We start from the raw sequence: 26,984 nt of genomic DNA on the forward strand, positions 1-26,984 counted from the left end.
AAGGTGGACCCTGTAGGGCAGACTTCAGCAGAGGTCAAAGAGAGTGTCTTACTCTTGAAGGTCCTCGCCAACAGACAGCTTCCCAGCTGGAGGGCAAGAGCCAGGGAAGCATAGGTTGTACTGGGAAGGTGGCCTCTTCTACTGTGAACCGACTGAGTCTATCCAGAGAATGAGGACTGTCTGTTCACTGTAGAATGTAATGTAAAAGGCAAAAAGGTTGAATTGATAGAAAAGTTGTTGGAATATCAAAGTCTGAGGAGTGGGTCTGAAACCCCTACCCCTGCAGCAAATTTGGAATATATTGATGAGGATGATAATGTTTCTGAGCCCAGCTAAAATGTTCTGGATGAGTTAGAGGAGGCAGAAGAGTCTCACTATGTAGGCTGTGTTTTACCTCTACCTGCTCATAGGCCTCAACCTTTGACCACAGGGACCCCATCAGGTCCAACATGTAGTCCTGAATTTCTCTCTTTGGAAAGAATGAGACTTGAGTCAGAATTTAAAAGAATCCAAGCCCAAACTAAAAGCAAACATCAAGAACTTAAACTCAGGAAATGGAGTTGAACCATGCACTGGAAATGAAAAAGTTGTCTCTTGAAACTGGTTCTCTCCCAGAGTCTTCTAGGTCTTCCAGTCCTAAGAGGCCTTGCATGCCCAAAGATGCAGTAAGTATGTATGAGGTTAAGCTTGATATTTTGGATTGGTTGGCTGCTTTTGAATATAACCATGGGATTCAAGACATTACAGGGAATCAGCTGATTCCTTGTCTTTTTTCTGGGCTACCCACTGTTGCAACTGATGTGGTAATGGAATTGGGGGATATAGACAGAAAGGAATATGAAAGTGTGAAACTAGCTTTGATAGCTAGGTTTGTGAAGACCCCTTCACAGTATATTAAGACGTTTAGAACCCTCAAAAAGCATGATGGTTCCCCTTGTGCTACTTGGGTGACTGAATGTTTGAAAAACTTAGATGGGCGTGTTAAGGGTTACAGAGTTAACACTTATGAAGGTATGAGAAATCTGTTTATGTTGGAATATATTTATGATGCCTGCTCTCCTGAGCTGAGACAGCACTTGACTGACTCTAAGGAAATTGATCCACAGAGGTTAGCAAGGGCTGCTGACTTGTGGGTTGCCAAAAGGGCTACTCACAAGGAATCTGGGGCAACTCAGAAGAAGGATGAGGGAAAGCAGCACAAGAAAGATAACAAAGAGAATTCCATTTCCTCCATTCCAATAGAGGGCCCCAAACATAAGAAGGGTAAGCCAGAAGGGAAACCGAATCAGGCTCGTGTACCTCCTGGTGGCAAACCAGAAGGAGGTCAGAACAAACCCCCATTCATAAGACATTTGGAAAATGTTATGCTTGTGGGTCAACTGTCCATGTGAAAGGAGATCCCAGATGTAAGGGTAAACCTTCAGGGATCCACACTGTCTCCTTAGCCTTCTCCCTAGAGGATGAAGTACAAATGGCAAGTGGATACTTTCACTTACTGGCTGGGGAACCCATGAAAGTCTCGGCCAGTGTTTCTTTAGCATCACTGGGTCTGTGGGAACAGCAGAACTTAGATGTTTACAATTCCATTCCAGACAATACTAAAGAGTATTACAAAGACTGTGTTCTTGTGAATCGTCAGGAGACCCCTGCCATCAGAGACACTGGGGCCAGGATAACTGTAGATGATGAATCATTTTTCAAGGTAGAGGATGTTGCTAAGGCACTTAAATACCAAACTAAGCTTGCTGGAGGCCCTGTCCAAATGCTTCCACAGTTACCAGCTCTCATCCAGTGCAATGACATGACTGTCAAGGTACCTGTCTGTGTGCAGAGTGAAGTACCTGGGAGAGTCCTGTTGGGGAATGACTTAAAACCTCTTGGAGTTGTATCAAGCACCCCCAGGCCTCCCAGCAAAAGGAAACAGGAGCAGACTAGGAAGGCCAGAGAGAGTACCTTAAAAGGCTCTCAAGAGGAGATTATAGCGGAAACTATAACTCCCAGTCCACAGGACTTACTGACTGCAATTTCAAGAAAGGAGGAGGAAAAGCGGAAACCTAAAACCTCCAGGAAGAAACTAGCCAGCACTCCTGTGCTACCAACACGGACATCCCCGAGAGAACTGTCCAATGTCACACCTGTGACTCCTCCACCAGATGAGGCTGAGTGTATGGAACAACCTTGTGTGGTTGAATCAGCTGCTGAGGAATCAGAGCTGGCAGAAGGTGGACACTGTAGGGCTGACTTCAGCAGAGGTCAAAGAGAGTGTCCTACTCTAGAAGGTCTTCGCCAACAGAGCGGCTTCCCAGCTGGATGGGCAAGAACCAGGGAAGCATAGGTTGTACTGGGAAGGTGGCCTCTTCTACAGTGAACCGACTGAGTCTATCCAGAGGATGACGGAAGACTTGTAGTGCCTCTTGAAAGCAGCCTCCAGTTCCTACAGTTAGCCCATGATATACCTTTGGCTGGTCACTTAAGTTTTAACAAGACCAAGGAAAGGCTCTCTTTATATTTCTACTGGCCTAAATTGGGGTCTGATATAGATAAGTTCTGTAGGAGCTGCCACAATTGCCAAATCTCTGGCAAGAGTGGAGCCAAGAATGAGGCACCCTTGGTGCCTCTCCCAGTGGTGGGAGTACCTTTTGACAGGGTAGGAATCAACATTGTTGGTCCCTTAGACTCTCCAACACCTTCAGGAAACAGCTTTATCCTGGTTGTAGTAGACCGTACTACTAGGTATCCTGAAGCCTTAACTATGTGAACTGTTACAGCTCAGGCTGTGGCTAAGGCCCTTCTTGGTATTTTTACCAGAGTAGGTTTTCATAAGGAAGTTATCTCTGACAGGGGATCCAATTTTATGTCCCACTACATGCATGCCATGTGGAACAACTGTGGAATAACTTACAAGTTCTCAACTGCCTACCCTCCTCAGACAAATGGATTGGTAGAGAGGTCCAACCGTACAATGAAGAGCATGATAGGTGCCTTAGAGGAACTCCTTAGGAGAAAGTCAGACCTTCTACTGCCATGCCTTCCATTTGCTTATAGAGAAGTCCCTCAGGAGGGAGTTGGATTTAGTCCCTTTGAACTTCTCTATGACCATCCAGTTAGAGGCCCTTTGGCCCTGATTAAGGAGGGGCTGGAGAGTGCTCCTTCCCCCAAACCAGTGAGATTCACTGACTATGTGATAGGTCTCTGGAGGAGAATGTCACACATGATGGCAGAAGCATCAGATAACTTGAAAGAAGATCAGGCTCTGATGAAGCATTGGCATGACCAGAAATCCAACATGGTTGAGTTTACTCAAGACCAAGTAGTTCTAGTTATGGTACCTACAAGGCGGAGGGCCTTACAGGACAAATGGATAGGACCCTTAAAGGTTGTGGGCAAACTCGTTGAGGTCAACTATCTGGTGGACTTAAGCAATCCTAAGGTGGCTCCCAGAGTCTTTCACGCCAACAGTCTAAAGACGTATGTCTCAAGACCAGAACTGGGAGCTTTGCTTCTAGCTTCAGCTCAAGAAGAGGAGGAGAGTGAACCTCTACCTGACCTACTCAGAGGCTAGCCTTTAGATGAGAACATAGAAGGAGTTAATCTCTCTTCTAATATGACACCTGAACAACAGGATGAATTCAAGTTTCTGTTTGCTTCCCTGTTTTCACTATCACCAGGCTTGACCCCTTGGAGCCAGCATGATATTCTCACTGGTGACTGTTTACCTGTTAAAAGCAGAGGTTACAAGATGTCAGATCATGTAAGATCCCACATAAAGGAGGAGGTCAACACAATGCTTGATCTCGGGGTAATATAGCCCTCTACCAGTCCATGGTCTAGCCCAGTTGTTCTAGTACCAAAGGCAGGATCCAAGGAGTTGAGATTCTGTGTGGACTATAGAGCTCTTAATGCAGTCACCAAGACTGATGCCCGCCCTTTACCCAGGACAGTTGAACTGGTGGACAAACTTGGTTCAGCCAAGTACCTCAATACATTTGATCTCACTTCAGGCTACTGGCAAATAGCACTGACAGACCATGCCAAGGGCCAAGGAGAAAACTGCATTCTCAACCCCAGCAGGCCTCTATCAGTTTAAGGTAATGTCTTTTGGACTAAAGAATGCACCTCCTACATTCCAAAGGTTAGTTAACCAGGATCTGAATGGGATGGAGGACTTGTGCATGGCATACTGGGATGACACTGCAGTGTTCAGCCCTACTTGGAAAGAACATGTTGACCAGTTAGGATATGTCTGGTAGGCTCTTGAGCAGACCCATCTGACCATAAAGTCAAGTAAATGTCAAATTGGTCAGAGTAAAGTGGTCTACCTTGGACATGAGGTAGGAGGAGGTGAAATCAGGCCATTGCCTAGCAAAGTACAAGCTGTACAAAACTGGGCCACCCCTACTACTCAAACCCAAGTGAGAGCCTTCCTAGTCCTCACCGGTTACTATAGGAACTTCATAGAGAACTATCGGACCATACCTTCTCCCTTGAATGTGGTCTCCTCTCCCAAATTCCCTAAAAAGGTCAGGTGGAATGAGGAATGCACTCAAGCATTTGAATGTCTAAAGAAAACCCTTTGTCAAGCTCCAGTCCTAACAGCTCCTGACTACAACCAAACCTTCATTGTTCAGACAGATGCTTCAAATACAGGTGTAGGTGCAATTCTGAGTCAGCTGGATGAGAAAGGTAGGGAGCACCCCATTTGCTTCATCAGCAGGAAGCTGAAGGAACCTGAGACAAGGTGGGCAACCATTGAAAGATAATGTTTTGCTATTGTGTAGTCACTGAAGAAGTTTAGACCATACATGTATGGATCTACTTTTGTGATTCAGACTGACCACCAACTATTGAGATGGTCGATGCAAATGAAAGGGGAAAACACTAAACTACTGAGATGGTCAATCAGCCAACTAGGGTTTGATTTTACCATTGAACATAGGTCTGGATGTCACCACCAAAATGCTGATGGTCTCTCCAGGATATTTGAACGAATGGAGTAAGGAGATTCATTCAGGAGTGGATTAAATCCTCCTGTCCCTTAGTCTGTGGGGGGACGAGTATTAGTGAGAATTCTCAAGAATGTGCTAATTTCCCTTACCTTTTGAGACCCCCAGCAACTTTGCTGGATTTCTAGGATTTGATTTTTTACCTGGGAAGAGTATGAGCCTTTTTTCCCCACTCTTCCATGTATTTTGATGTGTGTTTTACTTTTGTGTTCTTTGGTTATGAAGTTTTAAAACAACTCCATAGGCATCATCTTTTTCTGTGTGTCACCCAGCACCTTCAGTGATGTGGCGCAGGGATGTCTTTCAGACTTCCCAAGGTTTAAATACCTTCTCTGGGACTGACTACTGTCTCTCAGAGAATGTAAAGTTAAATTGACTTTACTAGTCTCTTTAAATTTACAGACCCAGCACACACTTTCTTTCTTTAGAGTGCTGGAGGGGTTGCCTAGCATCACCTGAGTCAAAACACTCATGTAACAGTCAAATGTTACCCTTTCCTACTTGAAATGACTTGTGGCAGTGGCTTAGATTAAACTACCATGATTTTTCCTGACTGCAAACAAAGGCAGCTAAAAATCGGGTCAGCCATGTTTTTCAATATGGCGCCCAAGACCTGTCTGTAAAAACAAACTGCGGTCAACTTTTTTCGCCATTTCTTTTAGGAAAGGTCCTTCTTGTGTTTGTTTCTGAGTGCCAAACCAGGTTTGGTCCCTTTGTTCGTTGGCCTTTGGCAGGCTTCAGTGCTGAAGCCCTCCTCTGGCGCCTCAGTGTCTGGGGTCGACAGGATGTGAGGGAGGTGCCTGAAATTCCCTGTGCTTAGTCTCCTAGGAGACCTGAATGCACTCTGGTATGATTGGCCAGCTGGCTGTCCAGCAAGGACAGCCACCCTGCTGTGTGATTGACAGCCAGGCTTTAATGAATGGGGGAAAACTGTTTAAAAGCAGATCTCTGGGACTTGGAAACCAGAGTCGACCACTGGAACGAAAGAACTGAAGACGAGCTGAAGGAAGAGGACTGCTGCAACTCCAGGACGACCGGTGAAGCCCTGCTGCAGGTCTAAATTGCCTGAAACTCCATCGACGGAGAAGCCCTTCAAGGTTAACTTCTTCCCTTGAGTTTGGTGGGAACAGCCAACTTGCAAGCCACCTGGACACCATCCCCATCCTGGTCGAATTTTCTTCAGAGTGTTGTTGAAAACCGGATAGACAGGTGGAAGGAAACCATCTTGTGGACTTTAAGGCACTCACACCTTAAACCAACATTTTGCCAAGCTTGCGGCCTCTTCCCTGGGCAGTGCACGAACCTCCCGACGGTCTCCTTCTTGTCCCCACGACGGAAGCTCAGGAACAGCGAGATCTGCTCAAACTGCCAGGAACAACTGCCTCAGCTACAGCTCTTCTTCACTTTAAAGGTACTGTGCAAACGCGGTCTGGAAATCTTTTCGGCCACAGTGAAAGTTTGTGAAACTTTCCCAACTTCGAAGGCTTGTCCTTCCTTAAACATCTGTCTAACTTTTCGTCTGACCAAATTCTTCTAATATCCGTGGCAAAGACTTAACCGTTTTCTACCAGAACTGTGCTATCCTATGCAAAGACTATGAACCATTGACTTTTGCCCAGGATTATGAACTGAATTGCTGGTTGTAGTTTACTGAAACCCTTTGCCCTGCCTATGAAAGTATTTGTGCTGTTAATTCTTATAACCTTGTTTTTTTACCCCTTTTTAAAGTTTCTGAAGTGCCATTTTGCTCTAAGTTCAGGGGAGCTGAACTTGTTGTGTATTTGTATTATATACGTGCATGATATTGAGCTGCTCTTGCTAGTGTAATGTTTTCAAACTGACTGTGTAAATACATTTATATTCTTTTACCAAGAAACCTTGAGTAAGTGTTTGTTTGAATCACTGTATTTGTTGGCCCTTTGTGTAACCTGTGCTACTGCTCACTCAACTCTTGAGATAAGTCTGGCTGCTCAGCCACTGCTACCACATTACTGTGTAGTGCAGGCTTGTACCAAAGGTGAAATTGTACTGACACGTGTCATCTTAATTGCATGTAGTGTTCCCCAAGGGTACTGCATGTTATTCTGCCTAATAGAAACTCAAAAAAGACAATTCAAATAGTAACCTTAGTTCACTTGTACAGCTTAACAATGTACACAAACCAATATATGCAGCAAGGGCACTTTATGAGCTTGGAGTTGGGGGAAAAGTTGAAGGTAATACCATTTACCTACATTTTTCCCGCACTGCCAAACTACAGGTTTGCTTGTTTTACCACCGCCGGTATTAACAGATGGAAAAAAACAACCATTTTTTGTAGTAAAGTGGAGGAGCTACCTCCAACTTCAAGCTGGAGGTAACTCCTCAATTTTACCTCCATAACTCGACGGTAGTACCAGCAAAAATACACAGCATAGTCCTATGGACTCCATTAAATGGGAATTTACACCAGCATTGTACCACTTGTAATCAGGTGGTATTGCCACCGGAAGCAATACCTTCAGTGGTAATACTGCACAAACAAGTGGCATTATCGATAATTCCGTTTTCCAATATTCCAGCAGATTTACCACCGGAATACCGCCAAACTCGTAATGAGTCCCTTTCTCTAAGAACACACCTTAAAAGCATTCAAATAACTAAGATATACTATACACAATAAATTAAATGACTTAAAAACATACACTCACATCTACCGAAATCCCTAGCTCATAACAACATTACTTCTTACTACCGTCTTCATACCACATCTCATACTTAATTACAGCTAAAATTCAAATGTAACATACAAAAAAGCACACATGAAACAGTACTATAGAAACAAAACACAACATACTATTAACACATTAACAACAATCTAAAACAAAAGAGTAAGTTGCATTTTCAACAATATTGGTTTTACTTTATGTGTATACGTTAACTAACTTTAAACATTGTGTGACAAAGTCCCCTGTCTAACTTTGGGGACTGTAAGGAGGGTGATGTATGGGTTGGGTACCGCCCCAAGCTAGAGGATGATGGGCCCGGAAGAGGTACATGGGTGAAACCAAGACCACCCTCACTGAGTCCCCCACCTGAAGTCAGGGCACACACATGCAGGGCCCCGTCCTCATTCACCCGAGATCTTCTAGAGAGATATTAGGAAAGCGACATCGAACAGCCAGACGTAAAACCACCGGTGTAAAAATAGGTACATTCCCACTGAGGCAAATTATTTCCAGACACTCAGCAAAGTTCTGCAGAGTTCAAAGCAAGATCATTTCCTATGAATAAAAGCGCACGCAATGGACGCAGGGTCTCCACAGACACAATGCGTCACATCTGCGGATCACCAAACGAAGGAAGAAAGAAGCAGGAACACAATTATCAAAACACTTTTCTCAGGAAAAGTATTTATATCCCGGAGATACGACGTTTCAATGTCCATGATCAGAGAGGCACAGGAGAGGGAACGAGGGTTTTACATACTTACCAAAGTGTTTCCTGCTATCCCTCGCACGCGCTGGGGAATCAATGATCAATGAATGCAGCTCAGTATAGACATTAGCATCCAATATATTGGTAGGCTCCAGTAAGATGAGGCCCAGCCCTAAATAACGTGACCCAAGTGACATCATCGAACCAAGCATAGCTCAGTCCAGCAGAGGCGTTGCTAGGGATGGGGCTGAGGAGGCTATAGCCGCAGGTGTTTTGGTTGTAACCCCGCATAGAAGCTCAGGGGCTACAACCAAAAAAGGCTAGCTAGCCTTGACAGTGCCGACATTAGCATAGCCCCAGATCGTTTCCAGACCTATCAACAGCCCTGCAGTCCAGGATCACACAGGTGCAGAATCTGACCCAGAGTCTCAAACATGAAGAAGTGAGATGGCAGTATATGAGACAAGCAGCTCAGTCTGTCAATGTAATCCTTTTCTTTTATTTCACTGTAACGATAACATTCTATTAGCAATATGTCTTTCCATTGAATTTTGCCAGATTTTATTAGTCGCAATTAACGATATTGTGCCCCTAACAAACATGTTAACACAAAATAGGTGATGGCTGGAAGGTTGAGAATGAATCTTAACCTCTGGCATCACTCTGGGCAACCCACCAGACCATCGTTCTTCACCTGCCAAGCCATTACAGAAATGTGAAAGACTACATGCAAATCAGCCTTGGTCCCAATCCAAATGGGGCAGTCCAGCCCAAACTGCTTTGTCACATCCCTTCTGCACAAGACTACTAGCATCCTCAGACATGTTTCGGCCTCCTTGGGATTCATCAGTGAGGAGTAGCTTGGTTCTTTAAGCCCCGCAGGAACAGGATCCACATCTGGGAACACCCACTTGGGGTGACTATAGAAAAACAATGGAGGTGATGGCTGGAAGGTTTAAAATTAATCTTAACCTCTGACATCATTCTGACATCATTCTGGGAAACCCTCCAGACCATCGTTCTTTACCTGCCAACCGATTACAGAAAGGGGAAAGCCAAATACAAATCAGGCTGAGCCCCACCCTAAAAGGGGCAGCCAACCCGAACTGCTTGTTCACATTCCTTCTGCCCGAGTGTTAGGAAAGATTTCATAATTGTAGGTAATTTTCCTTCCATGTGGCGAACCCAAACTTTTTGCTGTTGTTTTACACCCTGATCTAGACTTTGCCAGAGCAGCGCAGCTTTCTGCCGCACTCCTCTGGGCTGTATAGTGAGCCCACAGAGTCTACAGAAGGAGACCATAGGAGGTTGGTGGTTCCCCTTGCTGTAAGACCCTTCCTCCTGCAGCTGGCACATGAAGTGCCCCTTGTTGGTCACCTTGATATTAAGAGGACCAAGTAAAGGTTATCCATGCACTTCTACTGGCCCAAGATGGGGGTGCAAGTAGAAAGTCACTGCAGGAGTTGTGCCTCCTGCCAGTTATCTGGTAAGAGTGGCTCAACAATCCAAGCTCCATTGGTACCACTCCCAGTTGTGGGAATACCATTCAAAAGGGTAGCGATCGACATCGCCTGTCCCCTTGTCCCGCAAACATCCTCAGGCAGTAGGTTTATCCTGGTGCTGGTCGACCATGCTACCAGATATCCTGAGGCCATCCCATTAAAAACTGTAACTGCCAAGTCAGTTGCAAAAGCGTTACTTGGCATCTTTACTAGGGATGGCTTCTCTAAAGAAGTTGTGTCTGACCGAGGCAGCAACTTTATGTCGAAGATATGGAAAGAATGTGGGGTCACCTACAAGTTCTCTTCCGCATAACACCCCCAGACCAATGGTCTGTTGGAACGGTTCAACCGAACGTTAAAGAGTATGATTGGGGCTCTGGAAGAACCCCAAAGAAGAAAATGGGATCTTCTTTTATCATGCTTACTGTTTGCCTACCGAGAGGTACCACAGGAGGGTGTTGGCTTCAGCCCCTTTGAACTTCTATTTTGTCACCCTGTGCGGGGACCCTTAGCCATAGTCAAGGAGGGATGGGAGATGCCCACTCCCCCATTTCTACTAACGTAGTAGACTATGTGTTAGGGCTCAGAAATCGGATGGTACTCCTGATGGGTCTGACTAGTGACAAGTTGAAGGCAGGACAAGCCCTGGTGAAACATTGGTATGACCAGAAAGCTTCCATCATCAACTTCACACCTGGTCAGCAAGTACTGATCATGAATCCCATAAGGCCTAGAGCTTTACAGGATAAATGGTCAGGCCCTTACACAGTGGTGGAGCCCCTGGCTGAGGTCAACTATTTAGTGGACCTTGGAAGGCCTGGACAGGCTCCAAAAGTGTTCCATGTAAATAGGCTGAAGGCTTTCGTCCCAAGAGTCGAAATCACAGCACTGCTACTGGCTTCAGATGTTGAGGAAGAGGAGTCTGAACCTCTCCCCGACCTGTTCCAAAGCGGTCCTTCAGATAGCTCCTTTGAGGGTGTCCGAGTGGCCCCTCACCTGACTTCTGATCAGCAGGCTGAGGTGAAAAGTTTGCTTAGGCAATTTTCCCTCCTGTTTTCACAGTCCCCTGGTTTGACACCTTGGCGCAAACATAACATAGACACAGGAGACAGCGTGCCTACCAAAAGTAGAGGATACAGAATGTCAGACAAAGTACGGTCTTACATTAAGACAGAGGTCAACAAAATGTTAGATCTTGGGGTGATTGAACCCTCTAGTAGTCCTTGGTCCAGCCCTGTGGTTTTGGTTCCAAAGGCAGGTACTTTTGAATTGAGGTTCTGCATGGATTACAGGACTCTGAATGCTGTCACCAGGACAGATGTACACCCCTTGCCTCGAACAGATGAGCTGGTGGATACCTTGGGTGCCTCCAAGTATCTCAGTACGTTTGACCTCACTGCAGGTTATTGGCAAATAGCCCTAGCAGAACATGCCAAGGAGAAGACAACGTTCTCAATTCCAGATGGTCTTTACCAGTTCAGGGTAATGCTGTTTGGGTTGCAGAATGCACCTACCACTTTTCAGAGGCTTGTGAATCATGTGCTAAACGGGTTGGATGAATTCTGTCTTGCATATCTGGATGATATAGCAGTTTTCAGCGCCACCTGGGAAGACCATGTGAAACACCTCAGGATTGTGCTACAGGCTCTTCAGAAAGCACACTTGACCATAAAGGCTAGTAAATGCCAGATTGGACAAGGCTCCGTGGTTTACCTTGGACATGAAGTTGGTGGAGAGAGGATACAGCCTCTACCCAGTAAAGTACAAGCAGTACAAGACTGGCCTACCCCCACTACACCGACCCAAGTGAGAGCCTTCTTAGGGCTCACGGGGTATTACCGCAACTTCATGGCAGTCTATGGTACCATAGCTGCCCCTCTGACTGCTCTCACCACTCCGAAGAAACCCAAGAAGGTAACTTGGACCGAGGAGTGTGAGAAGGCCTTCAATGGCTTAAAAGACTCCTTATGCCAGGCCCCTGTTCTCACGGCCCCTGATTACAAAAGACCTTTTTTTGTCCAGACAGATGCCTCTGACACTGGGATAGGAGCTGTACTATCGCAAGTAGATGAGAAGGGTAAGGAACACCCTATTGGTTTCATTAGTCGCCAGCTTAAGGACAGAGAGCTCAGATGGTCCACAGTAGAGAAAGAATGTTTCTCTGTTGTGTGGGCCCTACGGAAGCTGAGGCCCTACCTCTATGGGACCCACTTTACTGTGCAAACTGACCATAAGCCCTTAAAGTGGCTAATGAACATGAAGGGAGATAATCCAAAGTTGCTTAGGTGGTCCATAAGTCTGCAAGGCTTTGACTTCACTATTGAGCATAGGCCAGGTGTCCAACATAGCAATGCTGATGGGTTGTCCAGAATGTTTAACCGACCTGAACAAGAAACTCATCCAGGGGTGGATTAGTTCCCCCTGTCCTTAGTCTGGGAGGGACGAGTGTTAGGAAAGATTTCATAATTGTAGGTAATTTTCCTTCCATGTGGCAACCCCCAAACATTTTGCTGTTGTTTTACACCCTGATCTAGACTTTGCCAGAGCAGTGCAGCCTTCCGCCGCACTCCTCTGGGCTTTCGCTCCATTCTTACGGGGAAACTGACATGCCCTTAAGACAGTCAGTACCAGGAGACTTTGTTTCCCTTAGTCCTTTCCTCATGTTGCAGCTTTTGAGCAACATGAAACAAGAGTGCACTGTAACTTACATTACCGCGCTCTTGGGTCTCTAGTCATTCCAAAGGCCCTAGAAACTCTCGCTGGACTTATCATGAAATGTGCAAGTGTGTCACGGATGGGACTGGTGGCAGCTATTGTTTCTTTGTGTTTTGAACCCCTTTTGGCCATGTTAACCGCACTTCCCGCGTTTGGGCCAAATGGTTGGCCTGGCCTCCAAAATGGCTATGCCACGAGGTTCTTTGTCCTGTCCGCTGACCGTCTTGCCCCTTCACCTTCCCCCTGGTCGAGCCGGCCTGGGGCAGTCCTTATTTGGTCAAGCACTTTCCCGCGAAACACAACGCTTTCGCGGGCTTCTGCATGCCTTGTGTGTGCCTCCAGGATGTGGGAAGGGATGTCTGTTCCCAATACACATCCTGGGTGCCAGAGAGTCTAGAGTGTCCTGAATGCCTAGGACCCCCGTGGTCCGTGATAGGTCCACGTATGGTGTGAGTGTTTGTGAACGGATCTCCCATTGGGCCCTCTCCGTTTTGGCGCGAAGGGAACTCTGGATAAGAGGAGGCTGAAAACCCCACTACCATGTCAATCTCCTGAGTTCTCATGAACAAAGGATAAGGAGCCAAGTATCCTGCAACTAAGAAGCTGAGTCGAGGAATCGCTGGTGACCCGCTGAAGGTTTAGCACCCTGCACTGCTGTTGTCCTGCGAGACCACTCGTCCTCTGATCGAACGAGAAGGTCTGCAAAGGCGCTTCGACCATTTAGAATAGTGGGAACAACTATTCTCGGCATCTTCACCAAATCCTGTACGTAAGCCTTCAGAAGCGTCCCTGGGCCATCCAGTGGACTGACCAGCCTACACAGGAACCTTGCTCTGTCACCGCCATCTGGCTTACTGCTAAAACCGTGTCCTCGGCACTCTCACACGATTTGTACACTTGGCGTTCCCAGGTCTGAAGTGAGACATGTGCCTTGGGACCGGAATACACGCGGTTGCCGAGTTGCCCTGCTGTGGTAACAAACCTGTGCGTGTTTGCTGCATTTGGGACACCCTCGACCCTTACTCCTGCTGTCCCGGATCTACACAGCGTTGAGACATCCTGCTGATCGCATCTGAACCTGCAAGTACCGAAACGGAACCGGAGAAGCCTGGGTCTGCCTGCATCAGGGACCGGTGAGTAGTCAATATCCTAACAGGTCGCCCTCCCGCAGGAGCCTGTGGCTTTCCATCGCTGTCGTAAATAGCAACCCTTTTCCGCACTCGCGCCCTGCTTCTGCCCACAAGTGGAGGCCGTGCTTGAGTAGCGGGGATCTGTTCATTATCGTTTTGTTCACCTCTGAACTACCTGATTTCCCTGAAGAGACTCCCCTTTGCCCGTCGGCACCCACGTGTACAGGTACTTTTGAGCACAAGGCTCCACTCTTCGTAGGGCTCGGACTTCCTTCTAGTTAGGTGGCCTCTGATGTCAAACTGGATCTAACGGTTACTTACACTGCCTGTTTTCCTCCCCATCTAGATGGTCTGCATATTTCGTGCTTCTAATTCCTTAGACCCCTTGGTCTTATATATATATTGTATTGTTTGTGATGTGTTGGTTTATGGGAGTTTTACCGTGATTCTTTACTTTGGTCGATGTTACAAAGGCCTTGTAATAAATGTGTCTATATTTTTAATATAACACCTGTCTGGAGTAATTTGTAAGCGTCCTTGCTTTGTGTGCTCATTGCAGGCTTTCAGTCACCCTCACCCGTCTTGAGACCTAGTCTTGACCGCCGCCATCGCTACCCTGAATGGTCTGGCTTGTGCAGAGGTTACCCTGTTCCAAGAAACTAGGCTGGCCTTCTGAACCTCTGCCCCTCCAGTACAGAGTTCAGAAATCCATCTTAACACCGAGACCACATGAATCTCCAGACATGGTTCGCCACAGTGAGCGTCATCAGTGAGGAGTAGCTTGGGTCTCTAGGACCTGTATTCATCGGCCACATGTCTAGGAATACTAGTCCCACTCGGGGTCCCCATAGCAAAACAAAAGAGGTAACGGTCCAAATGACTTAGTCACTTCCCTTCTGCATGGCACTGCAGGCATCCCCAGACATGGTTCAGCATCACCAGTGAGGAGTAGTTTAGTTCTATTGGCCCAGAGGGCACAGGGCCCTTGTCTGGGCATACCCATCCCACTCGGAGTGACTAGAGCAAAATGGGGGGTCATTACGAGTTTGGTAGTATACAGTACAAATGGCAGTAATGGAATTGCCGCCACTTTTACCATACCGCCAAATCTCGGGTCGGCAGTAATAGCGTAGGCAGGAATACCCTTAATGGTATTACAGATGAGATATCAAAACGGTATTAGTGTTGTATTACAAGTTGGGATATGTTGATACCACCGCCAATATTGGTGGCAATACCACCAAAACCCAGAGGCACTACCTCCACCTGTAATGTGGAGGTAAATGCATACATGTGATGGAAATGAGGCCACTGGTGCACCCAATGCACTCAGGAAGGGTACATAAGTGCCACATCTTCCCCAAACAGACTTTCCAACATCATCATCAATATCATCATGCTGCCACTGGTTTCTGTGCACATGGACATGCAGCTGCTAAAGCTTCACATTTAGCTGGTTGGGCTGGAAGAGCAACACAGGGTACAAGAAGCAGAGGATAGGAGGTGGATACACCATGAAAGGCAGGAACCCAAACCCCGGGTCAGGCCCTCACCCTGGACCCTGACAGACAACCACTCCCCCTATACCGGCTGAACAGGGAGACCATTACTGAGCTGTCGACCCTGATCCACCTGACATTGGACACAGGATCAATATAAGGACAGCCATACCACTGCTGGTGCATCTTATGTTGGCCCTGCACGTCCTGGCAACTGGCACATTCCAGCACACCATGGGCACACTGCATGGAATGCCCGCATTCTCACCTGTGATCCTGACCTCATCATCACACACTGCTGTGCCTGCTTCCCTGGTTCCACCCACGATGCCATGGTCCTGAGGAACAGCATTCTGCAAGCATATATGGAGAGGCACAGAATATTGAGTGAGTACACGTGCCATCACACCATTCTCGCAGTACAATTAACATGCTTTGTGTGGGGCGGGGGGTTACCACAACTGTAGATTGCATGCCCTGTCAATGCCCTGTTCATGCAGGATCTGCCCACACACCCCACACATGACAGACTACAACCCCTAGGACCAGGAAAATAGTGATAATGATGCAGTAAATGGGCAATTAATGTATTTGCCCAAGAGGCTAGCTACATACAAATTGGACTACAGGAACCACAATGTAACATTACACATCCCTACACATCTGTGGTCATCAAACTGGGGGGCTGGCCCCCTTAGGGGTGTGCAAAGTATGTCCAGGGGGGCCCCATATTCTTTCTCAAAGGATCAAGGTGGCCGTTTTTAACATGAGAAAGAATTAAGGTGACTGATTTCAATCAAACATAAAAGCAGCACAAATTCTTAGCATGGTTTTTAAGAGCCTACCTCCCCCCTCCTCGGGACATCCTTTGGGCCTACTAGGGGTGCGTGGGGCAACCAATGGGTGGGGGGCCCACTGACACTATTAGAACTCCAGTGGGTGCTCAGTATGAAAAAGTTTAAAAACGACTGCTATGCATGGAATGGCATGCTTCTAAACTGCAACTAAGAAATCTGACACTGGCAGATGTCATGCCTTGGATGTTAATCCAGCACAGAATACACACAGACAACCTGCACAAGAAAAAACAAACACCCATCAGGGCACATGTATGGGAGCAATGCGCAGGCCCAATACAGGCCCCGTGGAATGCTAGCCTTTCAATTATAGACAATGAAAGAGACCAGTGCTGGCTGTGAGCTGTGTGCATGATGTACCACGACAGAGCAGATGCTGAGTGAATGAGTTGATATGCAAGGACTGGAATGGTGAATCAATGTTGTGTTACAATACTTGTGAAATGCATGCACAGACTGTCTATCAACATGCTGTTGTAACAGGCAACACATCCACAATGCACTGTGACTGACACCTATGACCTTTGCCTTTGCAGGTGACTCTGGATACCCCCAGCTTCCATGGCTCATGACACCAGTGCGGAATCCACAGATGCCACAGGAGGTCATCTACAGCGTGGCACACGTCCAGACCAGTGAGCATGTAGAGGGTAGGGATGGATATCTCGTTTGGATTTCTTTTGATCCCCATTTTTGTGCACTTGCCACACACCTATGTACATAGTCACATCATTACATAGACACTTGTGCACAATAGGGAATGTCCTAGCATCACTACATGTAAACAAAGATTTAATGTGGAAATGTAAAACGACCAAAATACCCTTCCCAAAACACCATCCACAAAAACCCTCCCAAAAAAGCCTCCTCAAAACAGTTACTTGGGTTGGGAGCTCTCTGTGGAGGTGAACCCTGGGGCTGGATAAATTGCAGGGTCAGCTGCATGCACTGATTCAGTGTCTCAGCAGATGCTGAGGAAGCCTCTGCATGCTCCCACACTCTCTGGCCTTCTGAGGTCATGGCAGCGGCGGCATGACCTAGTGAACGGGATATCCTGCGGCTGCACACCTGCAGGCAGTCTGGCAGAAACAGAAAAGGGAAAGATCACAGGCACCCTTGTTGTCGGATGGGCAAATTCTTAGTCTTCCTGCCAGAACCGCCATGTCCTACAGCTCTGACCATGCCAGGCGCAGCGGCCATGATAGGTAAACCGATCACTGAAGCACTGGCACCGTTAGCAACGGTGCTGGTACTTCCTTGTCCCCACTCCCATGGAGTTCTATGGGACTCTATTGGAATGGGAACTTACATTTTACTGGGGCATGACTTCCTGGGCCACTGGACTTTGAATCTCCCGGTGGCACCGGGAAGTCAGGCACCAGTAAAATGTTAGGAGTCAGGTGGCAACCTGCTGGTAGCACCGGCAGGGTTACCGCCAGCCTCGTAATGACCCCCAATGTCTTGTTGTCACTTAGTCCAGGGGTCTGCCAAGCTTCCCAAAGTGGTAAATGAGACGACTTTACCATCATTGTGGGTCTTTTTGCTACTGCTTGGCCTTAGTCCACGCCCCAGGCCCCTGGCAGTCTCCCCAAAGTACTCAGTTTACAGCCAGGCCCAGTGGCACTCAGTTGGGGGTCCATGGGCCACTGGCCATGGCCCGCAATCATGATCAGTGGCTATATTGCCCAAGACCCATCAAAGCTGGCCAAAGTGACCACTGGCCCTTGGCATAGCCTTGGGAAACCTTCCCAGGCAAGGCCTTGAACCCTTTCTCAAGTCTATTTAAGTATCCACTGGTCCACATTACTCCATTGTGGGTCCATAGGCCACTGACCTTGGCCTACAGCCACAGCCAGTGGCAAACTTGAATGGAGAATAGCCTTTAGCCATGCTCCAGGCTCTGCTACGTCCCCTAGTGCCCACTTGATGACATTTCAGTATGTGAGCTTAGCCAGGCCAGTCAAAGCTGTGCAAAGTAGATACTGGGTATGGCACTTTACCTCCATTACCAAACAGATGGCCATAGGTCTGGGCCTAGGGCTTTTAAAAGGAGCCATTTGGCGAGAGCAAAGCCTTAAGCCATGCCTCAGGAGCTTCCTGGTCAACCAAAATTGCCTCTGCACCTTACACGTGGCCTGGCCCACTTTGACCCTTTTCAAGAAGATAACTGGTCATTGCCTGCCACCAAGGACCCTGAAGTTGCACTTTACAGCCGCTGTGACTAACTCTGTGGGACACTGGCAAAGTCATGACAACATGACCAGTGGCCACTTTTCCCAGGGAATAACCTCCCATCTCGGGAGAATAGCTATGGGGCAACATGCTGGCCTTGGAAGCAAGACAACAAGGAGCAACACAGGTTCGATCCCTGGGTCCACGCTTAGAAACCTCATGGTATTAAGCACATTATAAATAACGTATCATATCATATCATACCTATGTCCAGACCTCAGGCTGATTGAAGCCACCCAGAATAGCCACTGCAACTTGCATGCAGTCTGTCCCAAAGACCACTTTTCTCCATTTCAGGTACATGGGCCACTTTACTTCCACTTTGAGTCTTTGGGCCAATGGCAATGGCCCTTTTTGTGGGATAGTGCATTCAGTCATGCCCCAAACTGTATCAAATCTCAAAAAGTAGCCTCTGGCCATGGTCTGTGGCCTGGCCCTATGCCAAAGTTACCCCATGCTAGCTCAGTTGCCACTTTGCCTCAGGAACATCCTCTGGGCATGACTCTTGCACCTACAAATCCAACCAAAGTAACCAGTGTGCCATGTTGTCCTTGGGCAAATGTTGATGACCAGTGGCCACTTTGAACAAGGAATGGTCTTCCACTATGCCTTAGGCTCCACCAAACTACCCAAAGGAACCACTGGGCCATGTATGTTACCCACATTTCAGGTCTGTTGGGGTCTGGTCCTTATCTGTAGACATTGCCAATGGTCATTTTGGCCATGTCCCAGTCCCGACCAACCGACCTGAAGAAGCCACTGGGCACTTTGCCCCAATAATGGGTCAGTGAGCCATTGGCCATAGACAGTGGCCACTGTGTCTGGGCCATACCTTCTCCCATGTGCCAAGTCCCACCAGGCAACTCATAGCAGCCACTGGCCACATTTCACTCATTTAAGTTCCGAAGGCCACTGGCCATAGCCTGTAACCTTGGCCAACATCCATTGTCCCCTGACCAGGGATCAGGACCCTTCAAACCTCTTAAAACAGCCATTGGAGCTGTCATGAGGCCTGGGTCAGTTGCCACTATGCCTCATTTTATATCCATTGAGCACTGGCAAATTGATCCTGTCTAAGCCTTCTGCAATACCCCAGGCTACAACAAGTCACATGGAATACTCACTGGGCATGGCTACTATCCTACCATAATTGTGGGTCCTTGGACGGGGTTCAGCCATCCCCCAGGACTTGCAAAGTCAAAAGAAGAAGCCAATGGGCCTGAACTGCATCTTAGATCAGTGACCTCTTTAACCCATTTCATGTTTGGGGGCCACTTGTCCTTGCCTCCAGCCATGATCAATAGCCTCTCTTCACTGGCCTTTCCAAGTCACCTAACCTCACCACTCAGCTTATCTTGTGGCCACTTGTGGCCAGACGAAGGAGCTATATTACCACAGGCCCCTTTGCCCAAGTTCACAGTCTTTGGGTCTGACATAGGCCCTGCCAAGTCATGCAAAGTAATCAGTCGGCCATGCTTGAAGCCAAGAGAAAGGACTCACGCCTTTGTCCACACCAAGCTATCCAATATTGGCACTCGACATGTGGCTTTGGCTAGTTTGTACTTTGCCTGTGACAGACCCTTGGACTTGTCCCAGGCTTTGCTAAGCCATGTGAATTAGTACCTGGGCATAGCCTGTGGCCAAAACAAGTAGCAACTTTACCGCCAGTGATTGTCCATGGGCCATTCACTGACTATGGCTTATGGACATTGCCAGTGGCCACTCTGCCTGGGCAAATCCTTCAGCCATTACCCAGGTCTAGCAAAGCCCCCTGAAGTAGCCACTGAGTCTGGCCTATTGCCAGGCCCAGTGACTAAATTACCCCAATTGCACATCACTGGGCCAATGGCAATGGCCTGTGGGACATTGTCTTCTGGGACACCCCAGGCCCAGCCATGCCACCCTAAGTATCCACTGGGATGGGCCTGCGTCCTTGCCCAGAGGTCACTTTAACAATTTCAGGTCTGCGGGCCATGGCCAGTGACATATTTCTCCCAGGACATGTCTTTGGACTATGTCCCGGTCCCACAAAGCCACGGGGCACCATTGTGTGTCAATGGGCCATTGGCCAGGGCCTGTATCCAATGCCAGTGGCCACCATGCTCAGAACATGGTTTTCAGCCTTCCCCTAGGCCTGGAGGGGGTGAATTGGTTGGTTGGCATACCTTTTCCTCAGAGAGCCATTGTCAAGAAAAGGTGCTGGGGCAGATTGGGGCAACATAATGTGTGGTGGTGGTCAGGCCGTGCGAGGACTACAGGGAAGGGCTTGACGGTGCATCGTGCAGATTCCACCATCATAAAGGCCACTGTCCTCCCGTGCCAGGTACGGATTATTGATGGAGATTAAGGCACAGGCAGACGCGCCATGTGCAGCGTAGGAAGCAGGGAGAAGGAGAGCTGCCAGGAGTAACCCAGGGAATGCAGCGGTTACAGCGTTCAGCTGCAAGGGTTCACAGCATCATCCTGGCAGCCTCATGGGGCTCTGGACCTCAGTTAAGTGTTCTTGCTGCATTTATGTTTTCACTATCTTCTTTTCGCATTTGACATATGGGCATCTAGTCCAATCATTGTTTATGCCAGACTCTCTGATTATTGTGTAAGATGAATGTAACGAATGGCACTTTGGGGGCCAAGTGGCTAGGAACTGCTGAGTGCACCATGTGTAGGGAAACATGGGTTTCATTCACGAGCGTGTGACTGCAAAACGCTATTAGGACCACGGAAGGAGTGTTTGCAGACATTCATTGCTGCTGGCTTCATGTGTGTTGCTTGTCTTTCATGATTCATCTTGCCTGGTAGGCCATGAGTTCATTGCATCATGTTGGGAAATGCCCCCTAGTTGTTTGTTCCATTTGTTCACCGTTCTCATGTTGTCACTCATCCAAAACCATGTATTGTTCATGCTCTGTTCAATGTCTGCTAGAGTGTCTGAGATATATCTTCCATGGTGCAGTGCTGGCGAGCTTTTGTGCTGGGAGGTTTTAGGAGGTATTAGACTGGTTGCTAGGGAATAGGTCAGGTCAGATTTCTAAGACTGTTGTTACAGAGTAGCAAATGTATCTTGGTGTGTCTTTTTCCTTAACCTCCCTCTACCTATCAAATCTCGTTACCAGAATCCCCTCTCCGGTTTCACTAATCTTCCCCTTCCTATCCACAACCTCTCCCTAATCACTGCTCCCCCCACTGGTGGCCACATGGTCACTTGTAAATTCTACAATCAGGCACCCGTGCCAACCACGGTGGGAGGGTCAAGCTCATTCAGTTTCTGTGGATCGGGAGTGGGTGTCAATTCCCTTCCCTTCACGTCTTGACAGCCATCATTAGGAGGATTCCAGGGCAGTCGCGCTTTGGTTGGCTGATCAGTACTTTAGAGTTGACTAAGTCGACCTTTTTTATGTTTTTGATATTTCCTTTCTTCTCTCTCTTTTCATTTCTAGTATTTCTCTCACATATGTGTAGATGTGCATTGTTTGTACAGGCTTATGCCGTTTAGGATGGTTTGCAGGAAAAACGGGGTGCTCTACTTCTTCAGGTGGGTGATCAGAAATCCTGGGTTTCAGCAGTAAATATCTAATCATTGGATTTATATGGTCTGGCCTGGTTGATCCATGGTTATCGCGATGACATGGAATGTGAAAGGATTACGCTCTCCTCGTATTGCACCTGAGGAGCGCATATTTGTCTAGTACAGAGTGTAACATGCTCCAGAAAGAGTGGTTGGGTCAGGTGATAGCCTCCAAAGCTGAGGGGCGTAAAGGGGAGTAGTGATACTGCATGGACATTTGGTGTCACTCTCAGATAAAAGGGCTAGATGGCTGATTACTAAGAGTTTGTTGGCAGGTATCCCCCTAGCAATTGCAAATGTATATGGTCCTAACCAGTCAGAATCTGGGTTCTAGAGGAGCCTGTGTGGCGAACTCCAGCATATATTATTCTATCTATTTAGGAACTAGTCAAAGAAACCTTGATAAACTTCAGGTCACTCAGAAAAATGCTATCAGGGCTGCTCTTAACATACCCAGGCGTTCTCACATCTCCAACACAAGACGTGACCTGCACTGGCTACCCATTTCCCATTGCATGTCACTCAAGGCACTCGTACTAACTCACAAGGCCCAGAACAACGCGGCACCTGCTTACCTCTCCACACGCTTCTCGCAACATACTGCAATCAGACCTCTGAGATCTGCCCAGGCTCACACACTGCCTTCAAACATGTGCCCTGATGCCCCTGGGCAAGGTGCACATTACAAATAAACAAATACAAATACAAATGGTGGGCACATCCAAGATAGTGGGTGGGGATTATAACTTGCCACTCAACCCTGTGTTAGAAAGGGTAACTGGAGTTTTGGGCGCAGCAGATTCCATCAAAGTAGAATTTGTCTAATTATTTTCAGCAGATATTGCCACAAACATATTTGGGGGCTGGGTTTAGGCTAATAACTAATTTTGGGGTGTTAAGGAGGGCGTTGCGGGGGGGTCTCCTCCCGCATTTATTTGGGGGTGTCTTGTGTTATCCTCCATCGGACTCCCAAGCCAGCATTAAAGAAACTGTCCACAGTTCTCTATACCTTCAAGACTCTAGGGACCTGGGTTAAAGTTACTGGATGGCCCCTGGGAGTGGACGCCCCTCAGCCATTGGTACGTTGTTCATTCATAATTTGCACTTTTTGTCAAAAAATCTTTGCAGAAATAAAATTGAACAAATATGGGGCGTGAGGGAGGGCATATAAGGGGTAGGATGGGGGTAGCGTATAGTGATGAATAATAGGGAACGGTGGATCCCCCCCCAAATAAAGAAATGAAATTCAATTTTTTTTTCAGCAAAAATAGTTTGGCAAAAAGTGCTGCGGGAAAAATAAATGGCCGAAAAATGAACATAGAACAAATCCATTATGGTATAACAAAGGTATTTGTGTAGAAGGCAAACCTATATTCTGGCGGACATGGGTTTCGGTGGGGATTCTATATGACAAACAACTTTGGCCCAGCAAGGGTATTATTCCCTTTCGGGAATTGCAGGATGGACATGGGCTTCTTAAGAGCGAGTTTTTAAGGTACTGGTATTTAGAGAGAAGCAGCCGGGCAAGCAAAGTTTCACACCCAGGGGCGGCTGGTAATGTTAAATCCTCTCCTTCCTCAGCAGCATCAATTTATCAAACCCAATCTTCTTTCCTGCATCCAAGCGCCAATCATACAATTGAGCAGGCCTGAGGAGAAGAGTGTGAGAGGATTTTCCAACTGTCAGTACGCGTTGTATCTGGAAGAAGATTTATGATGATTATATATATATATATATATATATATAATCAGGCCCTCCTCAACGCTCCAAAATGAGGAGTTCAATTCTAGGTATGTAAATCACTCTATGCTGTTCATGTCATGAGGTTAGGGGGTCGCTACACCATATGCTGTATTATTGCAAATTCACCTATTCTTACTGGATGTCCATTTGGCCAATAGTTTTGAGCATTTGTCCAATTATCACTGTCATCTGTAATGTGTGGTAGTGCCCATCCTCAATTCTGGAGGAATCAAGCCCAACAAGATGCGTCTGACGCCTTGATAGTGTTTATCTTTAAAGTCATAACTTCAAACTGGATGACCCTACAGTCACTGTCAATGGCAAGATGGTGGTACCCGGTTTGATACACCCAATGCATGGAAGGTTTGCTCCTGAGGAATACCTTAGGCATTGTCTAAAGCGCCTGCTCATGGTCCGTGCTGGAAGAATTTTTGAAGTCCATTCAATCTGTGTCCCCCATGAAGCAGGTTCCATCGACCCATAGAGGGGAACATATGGGTTCTGGGAGTGGCCTGATACAAACGCCGGCGGTCTTTCCAGAAATAGGACTCCCTTCCCCATAGATCCTATTTGGTCTTATTCGGTCTCTTGTGCTGCAACCAGGAAAATGGTGAAGCACCCATAGGAATAAGTAGTATCAGACTGTCGATCTAACACGTGTCTGCGTACCAAATTTTATTTCAAACTGTTTGTCAGTAATACATATGGCATTGTAAACACAATACCCCTCATTACGACCCTGGCGCTAAGGGGTTTGCGCCAGCGTTAGCTGCGCCGACCCCTTACCGCCAACTACGAGTTCCCATAGCGCCATGGTCATTTTTCCGCCCGCTTTTTGCGGGCGTAAAAATCCATGGCGCTATGGGACCTCGGTGGTAATTACGCCACCGTAGTGTACGGTGGCGTAATTAACACCTTCCCCACTCCCATTGAGCCCTATGGGGCCGAAATGGGAATGGGGAAGGGTAAATGGGTCAATGGGGACTTACCGCCCCGCCGACCTCGGAATGGGGCGGTAAGTCCGCCATCCGCCATGGCGTAAAGGGACTTTGCGCCATGGCGGAAAAGTCCGCCGATGGCGGAAAAAATCCGCCAGGGTCGTAATGAGGGCCAATGACATGAGTGCAATGGAGGGGAATGCAATCAGGAAAATGGCGAAGCACCCATAGTAATAAGTAGTATCAGACTGTCGATCTAACACGTGTCTGCGTACCAAATTTTATTTCAAACTGTTTGTCAGTAATACATATGGCATTGTAAACACAATGACATGAGTGCAATGGAGGGGAATGCAATGTCATTAATTAGTGGGGCAAGAACCAATAATAGCCAATAATGGATTGTTTCATGTAGTCTGTAAAGATCGTGTTTTATTTACTTTTGCAGAAGCTAAAACATGTATGGTGATGTCATTTAGATCGGATAGCCGGAATATTATGCGCATGACTAGCTGGTTCTACAGTACTTGCTTTTTCTATCTATTCTCACTTTTTCTTTCTTTCTTTCTTTCTTTCTTTCTTTCTTTCTTTCTTTCTTTCTTTCTTTCTTTCTTTCTTTCTTTCTTTCTTTCTTTCTTTCCTTCTTTCTCTCTTAACTTTTCTCTACCCCCCAGGTGCACCTTTATAAAGTTGCTAGGATGTCTTTCCAATGGAGGTCTATAGCAGGTGTTTTTCATAAATTTCCATGTCTTTGCCAAAAGGCCCAAGTTTATTGTGTTTTTTAATTTTATAGCGGAAGTTCAAGTTTAGTTTGGGCATTTTATCCTCAATTAGCCACCAGCAATGGCCCGTGGCAAGACTCTATGATCTTTTAACCTCATTTCAGATCAGTGGCCTACTGGTCATAGTTTCCGATCACGGGCAGTTACTAGCTTCCGGGCCAAGTAGCTGCTTTACCTATCCCCACTTTTACAGGTCATTGGGCCACTGGATGTGACCTCTAGACCTGGCCAGTGGCCACTTTGCCAAAGTAAGGTATTAGGCAATGCCCCAAGTCCTGCCAAGCCACCTGAAATAGTTACCTGTCTTACAATTCAATGAGCCAATTTCCAGAACCTTTGGCCATGCCTCTGGCCCCACCACACCATTGGGCAATGTTATCCCATTTGTGAGTCTGTCAACCACTAGCCATGACCTGCATTCATGATCTTTGGACACTTTGCCCAGGGCATGACCCCCGCCAAGCCACCTAAAGTAGTCACTGGGCCATTATACTCTATTTCAAGTCTTGTTTTGGACAGTGGACACTTTGCCTAGGGCATGGCATCTATTTACGTCCAAGCCCCCGGCAAGCTAGCTTAAGTAGTCACTGGGCTATTTTACCCTATTTCAAGTCTTTGGGACAAGGACAGTGTTCACTATGCCTAGGGTATGGCGTTCAGTTCCAGGGCTTGAAGCCAGTTTATTACATTTCAGCCTGGGCTGCTAGGGGCAGGCAGACAACGGTGTTGTGAGCCGCAGGTCTTCCTTCCAGCCTCCAGCAGCGGTGGCTTTAAAATGCTTCCCAGCATCCTGGAACGGTGATGCATGGGCTGCTAAGGGCAGGCAGACAACAGTGTTGTGCATCAGAGTTGCGGATCACACGTAACTGTCGTCCTAACTGTAACCACTGGCGACATTAGCATGCACTTACCTGTATTAATATGCAAGCCGACTAACCCGTAACCTATAGTCGCCAAGCACTGCTGTCCAATGTACTCTTTATACATGTATCTGTAACTATGTCAAAAGTTCATGCGCCCAGTTACCTCAGGGTTAGGTGCGCGTTACAAATAAGTAAATGAAACCAAACTAAACTAAACTCCTCCTTCCAGCTTCCAGCGGGGGACGCTTCAAAACCCTTCCGAGCAGCCCAGAGGGGCAAAGCTGGGCCTGGTAAGGGCGGGCAGTCAATGGTGTTGTGAGCCACATATCTTCCTTAGAGCCTCCAGTGGCCGCAGCTTCAAAACCCTTTCCAGCATCCCGGAGCGACGAGGCATGGGCTGCTAGCGGCAGGCAGACACCAGTGTTGTGAGCCACAGGTGTTAGTCAGCGAAGGTGGTGTATTTCATCATCATCATAATGATAGGGTTCTTATTGATAGCTGCAAAGACGAGCCGCTAATCTAGGACCATGTCTTATTGAAGTTCTTCTCCGTTTGTGTTAATAATAATAATAATAATAATAATAATAATAATAATAATAATATCAATATGGTACCGAGCTCCTGGTGCCATGCACACATCATCCCAATTGATAGAAAGGGGGGAAAGATCAACCTGTCAATTATTGCCCTATTTCATTTCCGGATAGTTCCAGAACAGTGTTTTCCAATGTAATCATA

The sequence above is a fragment of the Ambystoma mexicanum genome, chromosome 12 (genome assembly GCF_040938575.1).
Source record: "Ambystoma mexicanum isolate Mex_15411 chromosome 12, UKY_AmexF1_1, whole genome shotgun sequence".
Taxonomy (NCBI): Eukaryota; Metazoa; Chordata; class Amphibia; order Caudata; family Ambystomatidae; genus Ambystoma; species Ambystoma mexicanum.